Source organism: Molossus molossus, unplaced genomic scaffold (assembly GCF_014108415.1).
Source record: "Molossus molossus isolate mMolMol1 unplaced genomic scaffold, mMolMol1.p scaffold_m16_p_5, whole genome shotgun sequence".
Classification (NCBI taxonomy): Eukaryota; Metazoa; Chordata; class Mammalia; order Chiroptera; family Molossidae; genus Molossus; species Molossus molossus.
In genome coordinates, this window is record NW_023425388.1 from 26,420,462 (window position 1) to 26,436,521 (window position 16,060).

Here is a 16,060-nt window from a genome sequence, read left to right on the forward strand (position 1 = left end):
CAATGTGAGACACATCGATTGGTTGCTACCTGCACTGCCTCAAAGGGGTGGAGGACAAACTGCAACTGAAGTATGTGCCCCTGGTTGGAATTGAACCTGGGACTCTTTGGTCCACAGGCTGATGTTCTAACTGCTGAGCCAAACCTGCCAGGGCAATATACAGGAGAATTGCACTATACAATAATTCTATTATTAGCTTACCTTTTTACTTATATTTTGTTTACATGTCCATTAAAATCACCGGTGTTTCCAGTTTTCCAGAGTGAATAAATTTTAGTAAAATTGTTTATGAAGTCATATTCTATTAATGTAATTCTGTTCTTAAAATAAAAATGATTTATTTTAAGAAAATTAAAAATATGTTTCACTGGAAGAAAAAATTAGCTATGTAGTATTGCTATTTTTGTATTTTGAAATGCTTTATAACACTTTGAGAATGTTCATTCCTTTCCTGATCTAAGATTTCTCCTATCCCTATTTCTTTTTTTCTTCCTTCCCATTCTCAGGCCATGGAAATCCTTACCTGTGCCCGAAGATCTTCTGCCTTCCCATTTGCAACTTTTGAACTTCCGCTCTGGCGCATCTTTTTCTACCTGTGCATATATGGTGTCCAACAGAGCTAGAATGCAGTATTACATACAGTCAGTAGGTGTTGCTTCAAAATATGAGGGGCCCAACCTCACATATTCACTTACTAATCTTCTCATGCACATTGGTGCCGCATTCAACAAATTCATTGACCTTGAAAATCTGTCAGATAAATTTGCTTATTTTTTTCCAAATATTTATTGATATATTGAAACATATCGCAATTCTCTTATACAAAGAAAGGATTCTCAAAGTTCAAATATTTTAAAAGAGCATTATGATCCTGTAATGTGACTTTAAGACAATGAACCCACCTTCCACAGAGATTACACCCACGTGTCGCCTGCGACTATTCATTTCTGGTCCAAAGAACCAACTGTTTTTGTTGACAGAATAGCATTTAATACTGCAAAAAGGGTCACCAGATCCACCTTGACCACCTACACAAAACAGCACACCAGCAGTATGCTTCCTTGGTGTAGTCCAAACAGAGTATTCAAAGTCAGGTACTGCTCTGCTAATCAAGTGAAGGTGGTAATTTCTTGCTTCATCCAGTAAGTCTCTACATTTTAGATTTTGCTTGACAATCTGTTTTTTTTGCCACAACACCCATAAGAAAATCCACTGGCAACAACGGCAAACGCACCTGTGCAAGTGTTTCATCCAACCGTTTGGAATGATGCTGAGGATTGGCAAGAAGCCACTCGATGGCTGCATTGTAAACCTGTTTTTCATTCTCAATATTTAGATCACTGGAGGACAAAAGCTTATGGAGATGCTAGGGTGACACACTTACAAAGTCTTCACACTCCACTATTTCAGTAAAGTGTTCACAGGCATACTGATCTGCCACGTCCATTAAGTCTATTCGATTGTGACTTTCCGCAAAGGCTCTTACTGCCAAGCAGTTGAAGGATGACAATGTAACTTCATGTATTCACAACAAGCTCTAGCCACCAGTTCAACCTGTAGAATACAGGCTGCGTATAACAGAGGCTGGACGTTGTCAACAGTCAGAGTGAGCCGTGAAGAGTAGACAAACTTGACCAGGTCTTCTATTGCACCACCGTCAAAATCTCTGATCTCAATCACTGACTGCTTGGCTTCAGCCATTTCAGAGAGAAACATGGCTCTGAAGTAGGGAATCACACAAGCCAACACCAGTTTGTGACAAGAGATTAACTTTGAGCCAACCTTTAGTGTGACATCACAGAGTTTTCTCCACTTTCATAAAATCGAGTAAGAGACCCATGAAAATCTTTCCAAGCTTCCTGTGCTTCAAAGACAAAGGAGTCCTCTCCATCGTCCACTGACTGAAGAACTATTCTTTACTTGCTGGTGCTGCTGCCTTTTCCCCTTTGTGAAGTGATTACTAGCTTGCTCTGCATTCACAGAATCTGAAGCCATTTGCAACACTCTTCTTTTTACAGAACTGTCTTCTCAAACATCCCATTTATTCCTTTGTAAACGGTAGGGGAAAGCAGAAGGTCGATGCAGTCCACTAAATTTCACGCATTTTCAAAATGCATTCAACTGCCATTGTCCAATTTGCTGACCCTGTCCTTACTTCTCTGCACACAAACACCTCCCTCAAGCTCCTCATTTCAGTCCTCTCTCCTCTGGTGGCGCCCATTCCCACCCTGTCAGTCTGGTGCCGGCAGAAGACTCCTGGTACCACATTTGCTTATAATGCTACATTTGTAGTATGTATTCTCTGATCCTAGCAACTTACAGTGAGGTAAGAATCCAGTATTATGCCGAGCAAACAGGGCCAGTCAAGCTGCCACTAATATTTTCCAAAAGTCTGCCTCTGTGTGGTTAATTGGGCAATAGAGAAACAAGAGACTTTGAGTCTTTTTGTTGTTGTTGTCAATCCTCACCTGAGGATATTTTTCCATTGGTTTTTGGATAGAGTGAAAGGGAGGGAAGGAGGGAGAGAGAGAGATAGAGAGAATGAAATATTGATTTGAGAGAGACACATTGATTGGTTGCCTCTTGAATGGCCCCCATGAGGACCGAGGATCGAACCTGCAACCCAGGTACGTGCCCTTGACTAGGAATTAAACCTGTGACCCTTCAGTCAGCAGGCATTTGCTCTAACCACTGAGAAAACTGGCTAGGGCAACTTTGAGTCCTTTTAAAAAATTAAATAAGAACAGAATTTTTTCTAGTCCACATGTCTAGACTGTCAGAACAACACAGAACTACTTGCCAAATGCCTGAGCCCTGTCTGTAGCAGAAGGAGAACATGTGGGACTTTTGTTTATGGCTGTGGGTCCGTGTTGGGTGTTGCTGATCTGATCAATGCCACCAGGTGTTCTGAGCACAACTCCAGTGTCCCAGCAAATGCCTGTTGTGTCTTGCCAGGATTTTCTGTTGAGCTGCTATGTCTGCCCTCTTTTTCCCAGGAGGGAGTAAGCTAGCTTCAACAACTCCTTTACATCCCACATCTATTTTCTGTGGAATATCATTGTGAGGCCTCTCTCCTACCTCTTCAGAGGAGGGGGACCAACATCCCTGACATAGAGCTTATTGCTGGTACCATGCCCAGTGTAGCTTCTTGCTTCTGGTGAACCTGAGCAGCTCTTTGAGAAGGAGACATTACCCAAAGCCAGCTCCATTCAGCAAATGGTGTAGGCTTCCTGGCTTCATTTCTTCAGCTCTGGAGCTCATCACGCCATAAACCACAGGGGCTTTGTAGGCATGTTATTGTATTAGCACCATATGGAGAATACTCATGGAACTCACATGCAGAACGTGTGATGTCAGACCGGTTTACATGAGTCCAAATTTTGTGCAGCTGTTAGACTCAGATGTTTCATTTCATTTTTTATGTCAGCACCATCCCAATAAATCCACTGATCCTGAGACTGAAAAGTTAAGGAGAGTTACGTGTGCTCACACGTGTTTTGCAGCCGGGAAACTGCACCACATCTGTGTGGACCTGCTCTCACTACCAGGGGTCACATCAGGACCTCAGCTCCTGCACTCCTCATAAGGGCAAGCATGGCCGGAGAAACCAACAGAAGAGCAATTTACAAAAGGACAGCAGCCTTCACACAAATGGGAGAATATCACCTAAGATCAAATGTGCTCTTAGAAACAGATTTTTGCAAAGAACTATTTCGGGAAAGAAATTGTAGTTTCTTTAGAAGGCGTTTGATTAAAAACTATGCATCAAACTGATTAGCTTCTGACAAGGAAAAGTGTTTGCTAACATGTGTCCCGGACTACCTCTGAGAGACCCTAGTCAGGGCAAGATGAATCACGGTCTTTTACCAGTAAAGGAAAACCTTCAAAGGTTGCCACCCAAATAATGCTGATCTTCAAAAATAAATACTGTCAACAGTTCAAAAAATTTCTTCCCCAAAATAAATGAATAAAATAGCCCTCAAGTTTTCCTTGGAATTACACATAGAAAGCAACATATACTTCTTTAATGCCTAGAGTTTTCGATTTATATATGCTATTTATGACTCTCTATAATATGACATGTGTTATTTAAAAATAAATGCTGAGAAGTGGGTTTCATATGATTCATTTTGGATAGGTTGTGGTTTTACATGGTTTGGTCAAAAAACAGAACTTTAGAGATTTTTTTTAAGGAGGACAAGAATCCTCTGCTTTTCTGGACTGGTGTAGGCACAGTTTTCTGGGCCTAAGTTAAGACTTGAAATGAGATCTATTACTCCCCGTTGCCAATTCTCATTACTCTGCCTTGGGGTCTTCACAGGCTTCGAGCCTTGTGATGTGGCGGAGGAGAGCTTTGCAAACGCGGCGTGGCCTGCTGCTAAGGCTCCTGCATAAGAAACACTGTGGAATTGCTCGCTTGCTTTGTCTCCCCCCTCCACCATGTTTTATTGTGTGGATTTTTGAAATTCAGAGGAAACAGATCAAAACTACTCCAGTGTATCTTCTGAAGAAGAGAGAAAAACATTCATCTGCAACACGCCGTGTACATTTCAGGGCTTGCTTCTATTCCAGATGCACGGCATGCCTAGTAGGAAGTCCCCCGCCGCGCGCCCGAAGCAGGCACACAGAGCAGATTTCATGAACTCTTTAGTGCAGTTTCGACTCTGGCTCTTTAATTCCCAGTCAGTAAAATTGCCATAGGAGATACAACTCTAGGGTATTATTTGGGGAGTCCTCACTGAGTGGTGTCTTCCCAAATAAGGTGGGAGAAGGAATGGAACTCGATTTAGCGACAAGGGAAGGGTGTGCTTGGAATGAGGCTTCATCATTTTGTTTTAGAAGATGCTGCTCTTAGACCAGAAAGATTTGCTTCATGACATTGTCAGCTTCAAAGGTTCCAGAAACTGTGGACCTGGGGAGAGATGCTAAAGGGCTCTTGGTCCTTCAGGCTAGGTGAGTCATGTAGTAGTACATGGTTGACAAGAAACTGCCTGAAATTCTCATCTAGGAAAAGCAGAAGATTTGCATGGAGCCCTGGTGGTAATCATAGCAATTATACAAACCACTCAAGTGTGAAAGTTAAAAGGTTCAGCTCTTGGTGAATGAGACCCTTGTGAAATATTTTTTTCATGAGTCACCCCACATAAGACTAAACTATCATCATTCTCTTAACAGTCATATTGTTTTCTTTGTGATAAATATATTTTTGTTTAATGAGGACATACAGGAATTTGCATCATAATATTAATCTTATAGTGAAAATATTCTGTACTGTATGCCTGACTTCTGGAGGTGGATTTATTCTTATATTATTGCTGTTTTCTCTATTTCTTATTCTCAACTTTTCATGCCCTTAAAATATTCAACATTGAGTTGACTTAATTCCTTAACTCTTTCACTGCAGAATATTTTCCAGGCTATTCCTACGAAGGGAGTGAGAAACTTAATGATCAGAGATATTCAAACACATGTGATGAGAATACATTAATGAATAGAATAGAAGGCCCCAAAATAATTTGTCATAAAAAGATAGAGAAAGATCGGTTTTTAAAAGAGTATCATTTAGCCTGGCCAGTGTGGCTTAGTGGTTGAGCATCAACCCATGCACCAAGAGGTTACCGGTTCGATTCCTGGTCAGGGCACATGCCCAGGTTGTGGGCCAGATCCCCAGTGGGAGCCACGCAGGAGGCGGCCAATCGATGTTCTCTCTCATCGATGTTTCCATCTTTCTCCCCTTCTCCCTTCCTCTCTCTCTAAACAATAAAGAAAAACAATTTTTTAAAGTATCATTTAATAATAAAGGTGGCATTTTATGAAGAAAAAAGTAGACTATTTCCTAATTGGTATTAGAACATTGCTATTCATTAGAAAAAAGTAAAGTATATCTTTACCTCATACTTTATACAATAATGAATTCCATATACATTAAACATCCAAACATCAATTATAAAAAGTATTCAAAGTAGAAAAAAAAGAATGTTTTTATTACTTGGAGAAGTTGAAGAGCATCTCTAAGCAACATATAAAAACTAGAAATCAATAAAGAAAAAGGTTGATAACATTGATCACAAACATTTGTACTGTTTTTAATTCTAGACATTTTAATTTTTTTAAAAAATTTTTAATTCTAGACATTTCAATTGAACTACCTTTGAATTCGCTAATTCCTTCCTCAACGTCCTGTAGATGAACCCATTAAAGACATTCTTTATTTCCATTACAGTTTTTCATTTCTAGTATTTCTTTTGATTTGTATCGTTTCCACCTCTCTGCTGACATTACCCACTTGGCCTTGCATGCTGTTTTTCTCTGGACCACAGGCCGACGCTCCAACCGCTGAGCCAAACCGGCCAGCCATGCTGTTTTTCTATGAGAGCTTTTAATATATGGACTATAGTTATTTTAAATTCCTTGTCTGATAATTCCAACATGTGTGTCATATCTGAATCTGGTTCTGATGCTTGCTTTGTCCCTTCATAGTGTTTTGTCTTGTCTTTTAGGATGCCTTGTAATTTTCTATTGAAAGTCAGATATGTTGTACCAGTAATTAGTACTGAAGTGAATAGGCCTCTAGTGTGAAAATTTATGTTAATCTGGCTTGGAGTTGGGCTATGTTTAGTGTTTGTTGTAGTTATAAGTTCTAGAGGTCTCGAATTCTGCTACGTCTTGGCTTTGGCACTTTCCTTGGTACTTACTGCCACTTGAAGAGAGTCTTGCAGTTCTTCCAGCTGTGACCTCTCGGAGGTTTGTCGGCATGGCAGTCAGGTGTCGGAGGGGACGTGTTCTATAGTCTGATTACGTCTCAGCCTTTTGATGGGCCTATGTCTTGGAAGTGTGGCTTTCACAAGTGTTTCTATCTCTCCTTCCTGAGCATAGGACCCTCCATCCCCAAACTCCATTGCCAGTGCTCTATTAACTCTGTTTTGGGGGTTTGTTTTAGTGAGAGAGGAAAGCTACAGGCTGGAATGGGGTGGAAATCCCCTCCTCTGAGTGGGATCAGGTTTCAGTATTGCCCCTGGAGAATAGGCCTTTGTTATGGAGAAGAATCTGGGGGGGTCAGGGGTGGGGTGGGGGTGGGGGTATGTACTACTGCTGCTCTTCCCATCCTCCTGCCAGGGCCAAGAGGAGATTTTTTTTTTTCTTAGCTCTTTGCCAGGAGAACCAGGTGTGGCTCCTGGGGAGGAAGGATATCAAAATCGTGGGGGCCCCCTGTGATTGAGGCCCCAGGTGTTTCTCACTCTCACAATAGTACACACCCAGCCTCCAGCAAACTGTTACAATTACTAGTGAATTTAAGTGGTTCCACCCTTATGGCTCCAGTGGCTTCTGTTGTGTCTCTCTGGAGGCACCTGTCTCTCTAGATTTCAGGGTGTGGTTTGCTTTGAAACTTCAATTTTCTGGTAGAGTCAAGAAAAGCCATTGATTTCTAGCTTTTCCAGCTTTTTCTTGCAAGGATAAGAATGGTGACTCAAGCTTTTCACATGTCAGAGTGGCAACCAGAGTCTGGAAACTGAAAGAAAATCTCATAATTGCCTATCAGATTGGCAAATTAAGCATAATAATAGCCAGTATTAGAGAGAAAGGGAGGAAGTGAGCATTCTCATATGGTGTTGGCAAGAACCTAAATTGGGTGTCATCTTTCTTGAAGGCAATTTTATTTTATGAAAGTTTAAAATGAACTTCCACTTCAAGGGGTCTGTTCTTCAGATAAGCTCATATAAATGTGAAAATATATATGTAAGAAAATTTCCTAAATTATTATCTCTAATAACAATAAATTGGAAATAACCTAAAGTTCTGTCAATAGAAAATGGTTAAAAAACAACAACTATGATCTACTTATTCTGTTGCTTTTGTGTAGCCTATTAAAAACGTAGGTGGATTAATATACGAAAATGATAACATCCATGACATAGTGCTATATGGGAAAAAAATCAAGTTACAGAACAATATGTGAATATATTATCTTTGTAAAAACAAAACAAGTAAAGCATTGTGTGTGCATGGGCATAGGGGTGGACAGGCACAAATATGTATTTATATCTGCTCAGAAAAATGTCTGGAAGTGTAGACACCAGATTCTCACAGTCAATAGCTTTTCCTCTAGGAAGGAGGTGAAGCTTCTCGTTTTAGGGGAGAGTGACATATCTTAAAGCATGCATGTGTTATTTTTATCATTAAAAACACACACAAAGATAGCAGATCCCATTTCTTAATTAAAGAGATAGCTTTCTGGGAAAAGAGAGCAATAACCTTTAGTTCATATTTCTAAGCAATTCCAGGAATCTTAAACAAGTTGCAATTTTTGTCTAAGCAAAGACTTCTTGGGACTGTCGCAGGGAAGGAAAGCCACTCCTCTGCCAGGGGAGCGGTTGGTTAACCTTGGCCTGTGCAGGGCAAATGCAGAACTGTGTCCCTCTTACTCATCACGGCCATTCCAGGGTTGACACCATGGCCACCGCTTCGCAGGGCCTCCGGATATATTGGTTGAATTAATAAGTGACATTTGTTTTAAATGGCAATGATTCTGTGACAAATAACTGTACCATGTACAACAGGGATATCTGGCAAGCAGTTGATTGAAAGTTGCTCTGTTGTACTGAATTTGGATACTTGACTCAAATTCTAGAATTTAAATAGGAAGTTACTAGCACCATAGCAATGTTGAGAAAATTAACCAGACTGAGACAGAAGGCTGCTCATTGACTGGGAATCTTTCTCACATCGAAATAGCAATAGAAGTTGCCTAGGCAATTCTCGTCCTGCCAGCTCACAGAAAGGATCACTGAATCCGAAGTGACCTAAAAATATAACGTTTTGGTTTAAGTTTTTACATTTTAAAAGCAATGAAGCAGATGGGGCCAGAATCAAGATTACCGGGGGCTTTGGTGGGTTAGAGTGTGTTACTACAATCCACCAGGAGGAAGAGAGGAGGGGGGACTGAGGGTTATTGGGCAGCTCCTAAGTACTCATGGAGACACTGGATTCGTCACGTAGCTCATGGTGTATCATTACATCTCACCGCAAGCGTGTGTAGCATTGTCATTATTTTATAGATGAGGAAACTGGGACTCGGAGAGCTTGGGTAGCTTTTCTCAGGACACAAAGCCAGAATGGGACAGACCTGGGATTTGAACACAGAGAGGCCTGGTTCCAAATCCCTTGGTTACCTCTTGGGCCAGCGGACTCTGTCCTGGTTGGTGTTGGCATACCTCACTTATCCTATTAACATGAGAGCTGTCCTTGTAGAAGACACCTAAGGGCTTAGTTACTAAGAACTGACTAGAGTGGGCCATCACATCTGTAGAACCCATTCAGAGATTTTAAACACACGTCCGATCCCCACCCCTCTCTGACTTAAAGAAGCTCTGGGGAAATGACTCAGTATAACTGAATAGGACTCTCCGAATCTTGAATAAATACAGGTGTGCTGTATACTCCCCCAGACTTGTCCCAGGATGTAGAGCACCCTCATGCTGAGACAAATCACAGTTTCCGAAGAACTGCTTAGCTGGGTGTCAGTGATGCGGAGACAGTTGCTTGTTATGAATACCCTCATGGAATAAAGATCTTCATTTACTTTTCCATTACATTTGCTAACTCAGATAGTTTTCATCCTTATTTTCACCACAGCAGACAGTTAACCTACAGGAGTACTGCAGTCTTCAGCATTTTTATGTCACCTTTCATTCACATGTATGCTGTGCTCAGTGTTGGGTGTCCATTCACAATATGTTAGGTACTGTACTTATGCCTTGACACACCGTCCTGGACCTGTAACGTTAGGGTGTGTCGAACCTGGTCCTAAGCTTCCTACTTTGCTGTCCTCCCATAGCTTTACAGACCTTTCTATTTTTTTGGAACAATTTTTTTCCCATCATGTTCCCCAGGTCCCCAAACCAGTGTGCTAATAGGTAGCCTGGGCATAGGGTTGGATCACTTGGGGCGTTTCCTTGAGATAGCATACATGTTAACAAAGGAGAGATATTAGCAGTTTCGTCTGGTATAAAAAACACAGCATTCAGTTTGGATGACGGGAGAGGTGCCTCCCTGTAACTGGATGCCACAGGAGCAGTAGAAGTCTGAGGTCAGAAAGACAAATATTGATAGGGACTTGAATTGGGAGATCATAGTCTGATCTTTGGATGTGAATGTAGCTGCAGCCCTGGGTTGTGCCTCCAAAACATCTCCAATCCATCCACTTTATTTCATGTCACTGCCAGAATTAAGCCACCAATCTCTTGCCTCAACTATTCCAAGCTGGTCTTGCTCTATCTGTGTCCTATAAAGCAGCCAGAATGATAACTTTAAAACAAATAATATTGATATCCTGCTTGAAATCTTCCCATGTTTTCTGGTTGTACTTTATCATGGTCTACAGGACTCGCATTATCCGGCCCCTCCTACGTCTATGACCTCATCTGCATCTTGTTTAATCCCAGCCCTGCAGCCCTGTTGTCCTTCTTCCCACTCCCCGAATACACCAAGCTTACCTTTTGGGTTTTGCTGAATGTTCCCCGTTTCAGATTTTCCATGGCTGGGGCCTTTCTCATTATTCAGGTCTAAGCTCGCATTGATTATTTATTTACCTGTTTATTTTCTGCTTCTCCCACTAGACAAACATCTTCACCTGAGCAGGGATCTTTTCTCTCTAGTTCAGTGCTGTATTTCCAGAGCTAAGACTCTGTTACTAAAATAGTAGTAGAAATGGCCTGGGCAATTTGCTCTCTAATAGCCTACAGAATAATAGATCACTGACTTAGGAAATAACCTAACAGTATAACATTTTCGTTTTAAATTTTGCATGTAAAAAAAGGTAGTGAATGGGGCCAGAATTAGGATTCTAAATCAGAATCAGACTAGCACATAGTAACTGTTCAATAAAAGTTTATTGACTATTGAATGCACAACTGCATGATTATGATTACAAAGGAGTGAAATGCTACTCTTTACTAACCTGAGGCTATAATTATGATAAAAGAACACCGTACTCATTTTAAGCAGCATTCTAATTGAATGACAAATTCTGGCTTGTATTTAAAATATACATTGCATTGAGTCAGGACTTTCTGGATCATTTATCACCTTGGTTGGACATTGAGAAACTTTCACCACTTGAATTCATCCAAAGAAGAACAGTGTGGTGAAATCTGCTTTTCTAACAGTGACCAGCTGCCCTTACTGAACATTCCTGTTTGATTTTCAACACTTTGGAAGTCTAACATCACTTCAAAACGCTGAGATAAGGGCTTCCCTGATTAGTGACCTCCATCTCCCCTTGAAAACAGTCCCTCCCACTTAGTTAAACTGGACTGAGGCAGTCCTGGCTCCCAGCCAATGAGCTGGCAGTAAAGAGGGCTGGTTGTCTTTGAACACCACCTTTCCTAAGCATCAGGCCATGGTGAGGACTCTGATCCCTCTTGGCAGGGGCGGTGGCATTGTTATTGTTCCTTCTTTTCCCCTTTACAAACAGTTATATATTACTTATTCTCATCATCACTCATAAAACATGATCTGAAAGCAGATGCAGAAAGCTGAAACACACGAGAAGCCTGAGGTGTCCTTTTGCCTCCTAAAGAGGACTTCTAAATAGAGGCATTCTATAAACAGCTGCATGTTCTTTTGGAGAGGAAATTGGAGGAACCGGCTGGCTGAAAAAAGAAAAGAAAGAAACGTGGAGCTGTATGAATGCCTTTTCTTCTTATGAATTGTGGGTAAACCTGAAGGAGCAGAGGGGACCGCAGTCCTTTTATCTCCAAACTAAGCCCAGGGCATGTGGTATGGCCCTGTGCAACTTCTCTGAATTGAAGTGGACATCCTTTAACTCTAGGTTAAACAACAACAACAGGAACATAGAATTAGAAACAGTCTTGATATGTTGTAAGGAGGAGCCACTCAGTATTTACTTCAGATGTATTAGATTTTGTGGCTCAGCTGAGTAAAGTAGTCCTTTGCAGGCTCTAAGAGATATATTTCGGCATTCTGTTTGTTTTTATCCTCACCTGAGGACATTTTTCCATTTTTTGTTCAGATAGAGTGGGAGGGAGGGAGAGCGAGAGAAACATTGATGTGAAAGGGACACATCGAGTGGCTGCCACCCGCACGACCAACCAGGGCCGGGGACAAACTGCAACTGAGGTACGTGCCCTTGCGGGAACCGAACCCGGGTCTCTCTGGACCGCAGGCCGACGCTCTAACCGCTGAGCCAAACTGGCCAGGACTATTTCAGCATTCTGTGTCAACAGAGTGCAAGATGGGTTCAAGTCAGATTTGCATAGATTTGAGGGAGGGAGAACATACAAATCATAATGACTGTACTAGAGAAAGATTTCCTGAGGAGTCACAGCAGTTAAATTCTTTGGGCTATTTTTTTTTTTTATCTGAAAGGGGGATGCAAGATGACTTACACCTGCAAGGGAGTTAGACTGCTCTGTTTGTTCTTAAGACTCAAGGAAGCCAAATGTTAATTGGAGTTTAGTTGTGGTTTCTGCACACATTGAAACAGCACACAAATCACACTGATCAGCTTAAAACTGCTCCCTTAAAACACATTGGCGATTAATGCATATTTTGAGTTATTTTACAGTGACAGCACTGCACATGTACCACCCCTGTCCTCAAGATGACCCCAGAACCAAGAATCTTCAGTCTGTGGAACTCAAGAAATGGAAACGTGGCCACCTGGAGCCTTTTGGGAAGTGAGAGGTCCCTCAATAAGGAAGATCCGGTGCCTAGACCAAATATGGACACATTTAGAATTGACCAATCAAACCCTGACAGATTAGAATTCCTTTGTTTTTTCGCTTGCCCCTTGATCCTATACCATAATTGGCCAAGTTCCAAAACTCTCCAATCAAACTCACCCTGCCAGCATTACCTCATGCCCCTCTGTTCTCCCCAACGCTTAAATTTGTCCAGACCCCAGATCAGGGAGACAGATTTAAGCCGTGTCTCCTGTCTTCCTGCTAGTCGACTTAGCACTAAGTACATCCATCTTTCTTTTCTCAAAACCAGTGTCATAGTTTTAGCCTCTATGAGCATTGGACTGCAGACTCTTGTTTGGTGACAGTATCAGGACCATAAGGTCATGGGAATTTAGAGTTAGAGCTTTGGGAATCTTCAGACACGAACAAGCATTTCGGGAAGAAGGTTGGTAGGGACATAGGCCTAGACATGTGTGTTCTGGGAGTTGTAAGCCATTCAGTGTGGCTGGGAAAACGGGGCTGGGAGGGAGATGGAGCTGGAGAGGCAGGCAGGGCCAGATTGAGGGGGGCCTTGGGATTTATTCTGTAGATAAAGAAGTGTCATTGTATGCTTTAGCAGGATAAAACATATGACTATTATAGTTATGTTTTCATTCATTCATTTGATGGTTAATTCAAGGATCACTTATAGAGTATGTATTCATTGTGATAGGCACAGGTACTATAAAAATGAATGAAACATGATCTCCACTTCTGAGAGGTTAACAACTCAGTGTTGGGACACTATTATATAAAAAAATAATTGTAACACACTGTGATAAGCACTTCAAAGGAGCCTTCTATAAGGTGCTATGGAAACACAAAAACAAATAGGGGAGGTAGTAGATGGAATAGGTCAGATAGTCCTAGGTAGGGGAGAAAAACTGTTTTCTCTACCTATCTTAGGTTAATTGGCTGGGGCTCTGCCATTTAGACTGACAAAAGACAGGTTAATAAGAGAAAAACAAGCAGACATTTAAGAATGCCTGCATTACACATATACACAGAGTAGGGAGTACTCAGTGATGAACAACTCAAAAGGGTGATTAGAATTTAGACTTCATAGAATCTTAACAAAAACACAGTTTTTAAAGGAAGTGACAAGACAAAGAAGAAGGACTTTGAGTTTCTAGGGCAGCAAATTGTGGGAAGTTAAATATATAGGGGAACTAACGGAAGATAAGGGCTAGTTAGTAAAGTTTGTTATGTAGATTTCTTTGGGTTCATTAACTTCTGTTCTTCCTGGCAGAGAGGGGAGGGAAGACACCTTAAGAAACTTAGGTCCTGTTTTTAGGCAAATGGGGGGTGGGGGAGAGAGCTCTTCTTGTATCTGTTTCCTTTCCATTGCCTTCAGCTCAAAATAATTCTTGTCAAAATGTCATACTTAAGGGTGACATATTCTGCTACCTTTCACTTAACAGGGGACAAATATCAGTCAGGAAAACAAACACATTAAGAATTTCAACAGCGGAAATGTAATGGAGGGAATTAGTTAATCAGGTCTTGGAGAACTGAACATGCAAAAAGGGAACACAGGTTTCATAGAGATAGTCATTTTAGGAAGCAACTCCCACCTCCTATGTCTGAGCAAACAAAGGAAAGAGATTGGGGTTATCAGGATTTAGGAGCGTGGACAGGTACCTCCCAGAGAAGTGACTCAGACATATTGGCTGGTGCTGGTGCTTTTGAGAAAGGTGGGATGAAACCAGTCCTAGGGGTACCAAAGAAACGGAGACTAGAAACAACTGCTGTTGTCGGGATGAATGGTCATTGCTTGGTGACAATTCAGGAAAAGGGAACAAGACCCTTGAACTTCCTCCTGCCTTCGGGTTTCTGTTTAGCGCCCCCTATCGACAGAAACCAAATGGAATTCTGCTGATGAAAGATGGTTTGCCTAGTTCCAACCCCAAGGTCACAAAAGAGGGAAGAAAGGTGGGTTTGGAGCTAACAGAAAATAGCTTAAGAGCTTAAATATAAAGTGAGGAGGATGACTTAAAGGGAGGGCATTTCAGGCAGAAGGAAACTGCACGTGCAAAGGCAAGATGCCATCACAGTGTTTGGTTCTCTTGGGAATTACAAGTACTGAAATCAGTTATAACAGAAATGCAGAATGCATTGGGAAAGTACTGAGCTGGGCACTTGAAACGATCGAAGTGGGCCATGTGGCATGCAGGGCAGGGAAGCCCATACTAAAGAGCAAAGCAGGGTAACATTTTTAAATATCGCTAGTTGTATTTTTCTCTTTCTGTATTTCAGGTTTTTGTTTTAGTTTTTCATCCTCGTAGTCAGTCAGAATAGACCTTGAGCCTGAGGCTTATTGTCCTAGGGAAGGAGAGTATTTGATACAGCATAGAACAAAGAGGTTAGTGCCTAGATTTTTGAATTTCAAAATTGTTTTTTCACTCCCTAGGGAAACAAAATAGCCTGAGGGCAAGCTGTTTAGATTTGCAAATGCCTGGAGTTTTGAGACAGAAAAAGATTGACTCAGAACGCCAAAAGTTTTATCAAGAGCCAAGAAAAACCATAGTTTATTCTAAGGAGCCATAAAGTAATAATACACAGGATAGGATATAAGGCAAGTTCCTGTTCCACAAGACAAAAGAAAGGCCTTCAGCAGCTGAGAAACCAGTGTCAGATTCAAGTGTTCTCACTGTGTTCAGTCCTCACCTCCCACCTCTGGGTCAGACCTGGGCAGGATGGGAAGTGTGTGTGTGTCTATGAACTTCCTGAGACATTTAGCCAGAAGTTCCAGAACAAAAAGTTTATTCCTCCATTCCCCAGCTGCAGCCTGTTTAAACTGCCTGCTCCTCGTGTTGGCATGGGGTCACCTGAAACCGTGCTCGGCCCTTAGGGGGAGTTCAATAAATATTTACTGAATGGATATAAGCTTCTCCCAGAGGAGTGTGTGGTGCGATAAGGGAAGAGGACAGATGCCTGAGGCTTATAGAACATCTTACTTGTTTTCTAACCACATGCAAAAATGGGCAGGCAAATGGACTTGGTGTACAGAAAGGAGCAAAGGAAAATGGAAACACTGATGTGTTAGTGTTTGAGTGTTAATGGCATTTCCTTCCTTCTATTACTGTAGTTACGCTATTTGTGTAATAAATTCAAATTAGTAGAGAAAATTAACTTCTTTGAGTTCATATATGCTCATAATGAAATGAGCCATAGAGAGGTTATGAAAACAGTTAATCCTTATGATTTTGGAATAAGCAATGAAACCTATAAGAAAATGTTCATCTGTGTATTCTTTTTTCCCTTGTCTGACAATCTAATTTATGCCCCGAATACTGAACTTACACCTTTTGTTTTAA

General features: G+C 41.4%; 1 pseudogene; it reads right to left on the reverse strand.

Moving 5' to 3' along the window:
* Positions 1-1,995, reverse strand: part of LOC118617669 — a 36,631-nt pseudogene extending 34,636 nt beyond the window's left edge.
* Positions 1,996-16,060: the final 14,065 nt, after the last annotated feature.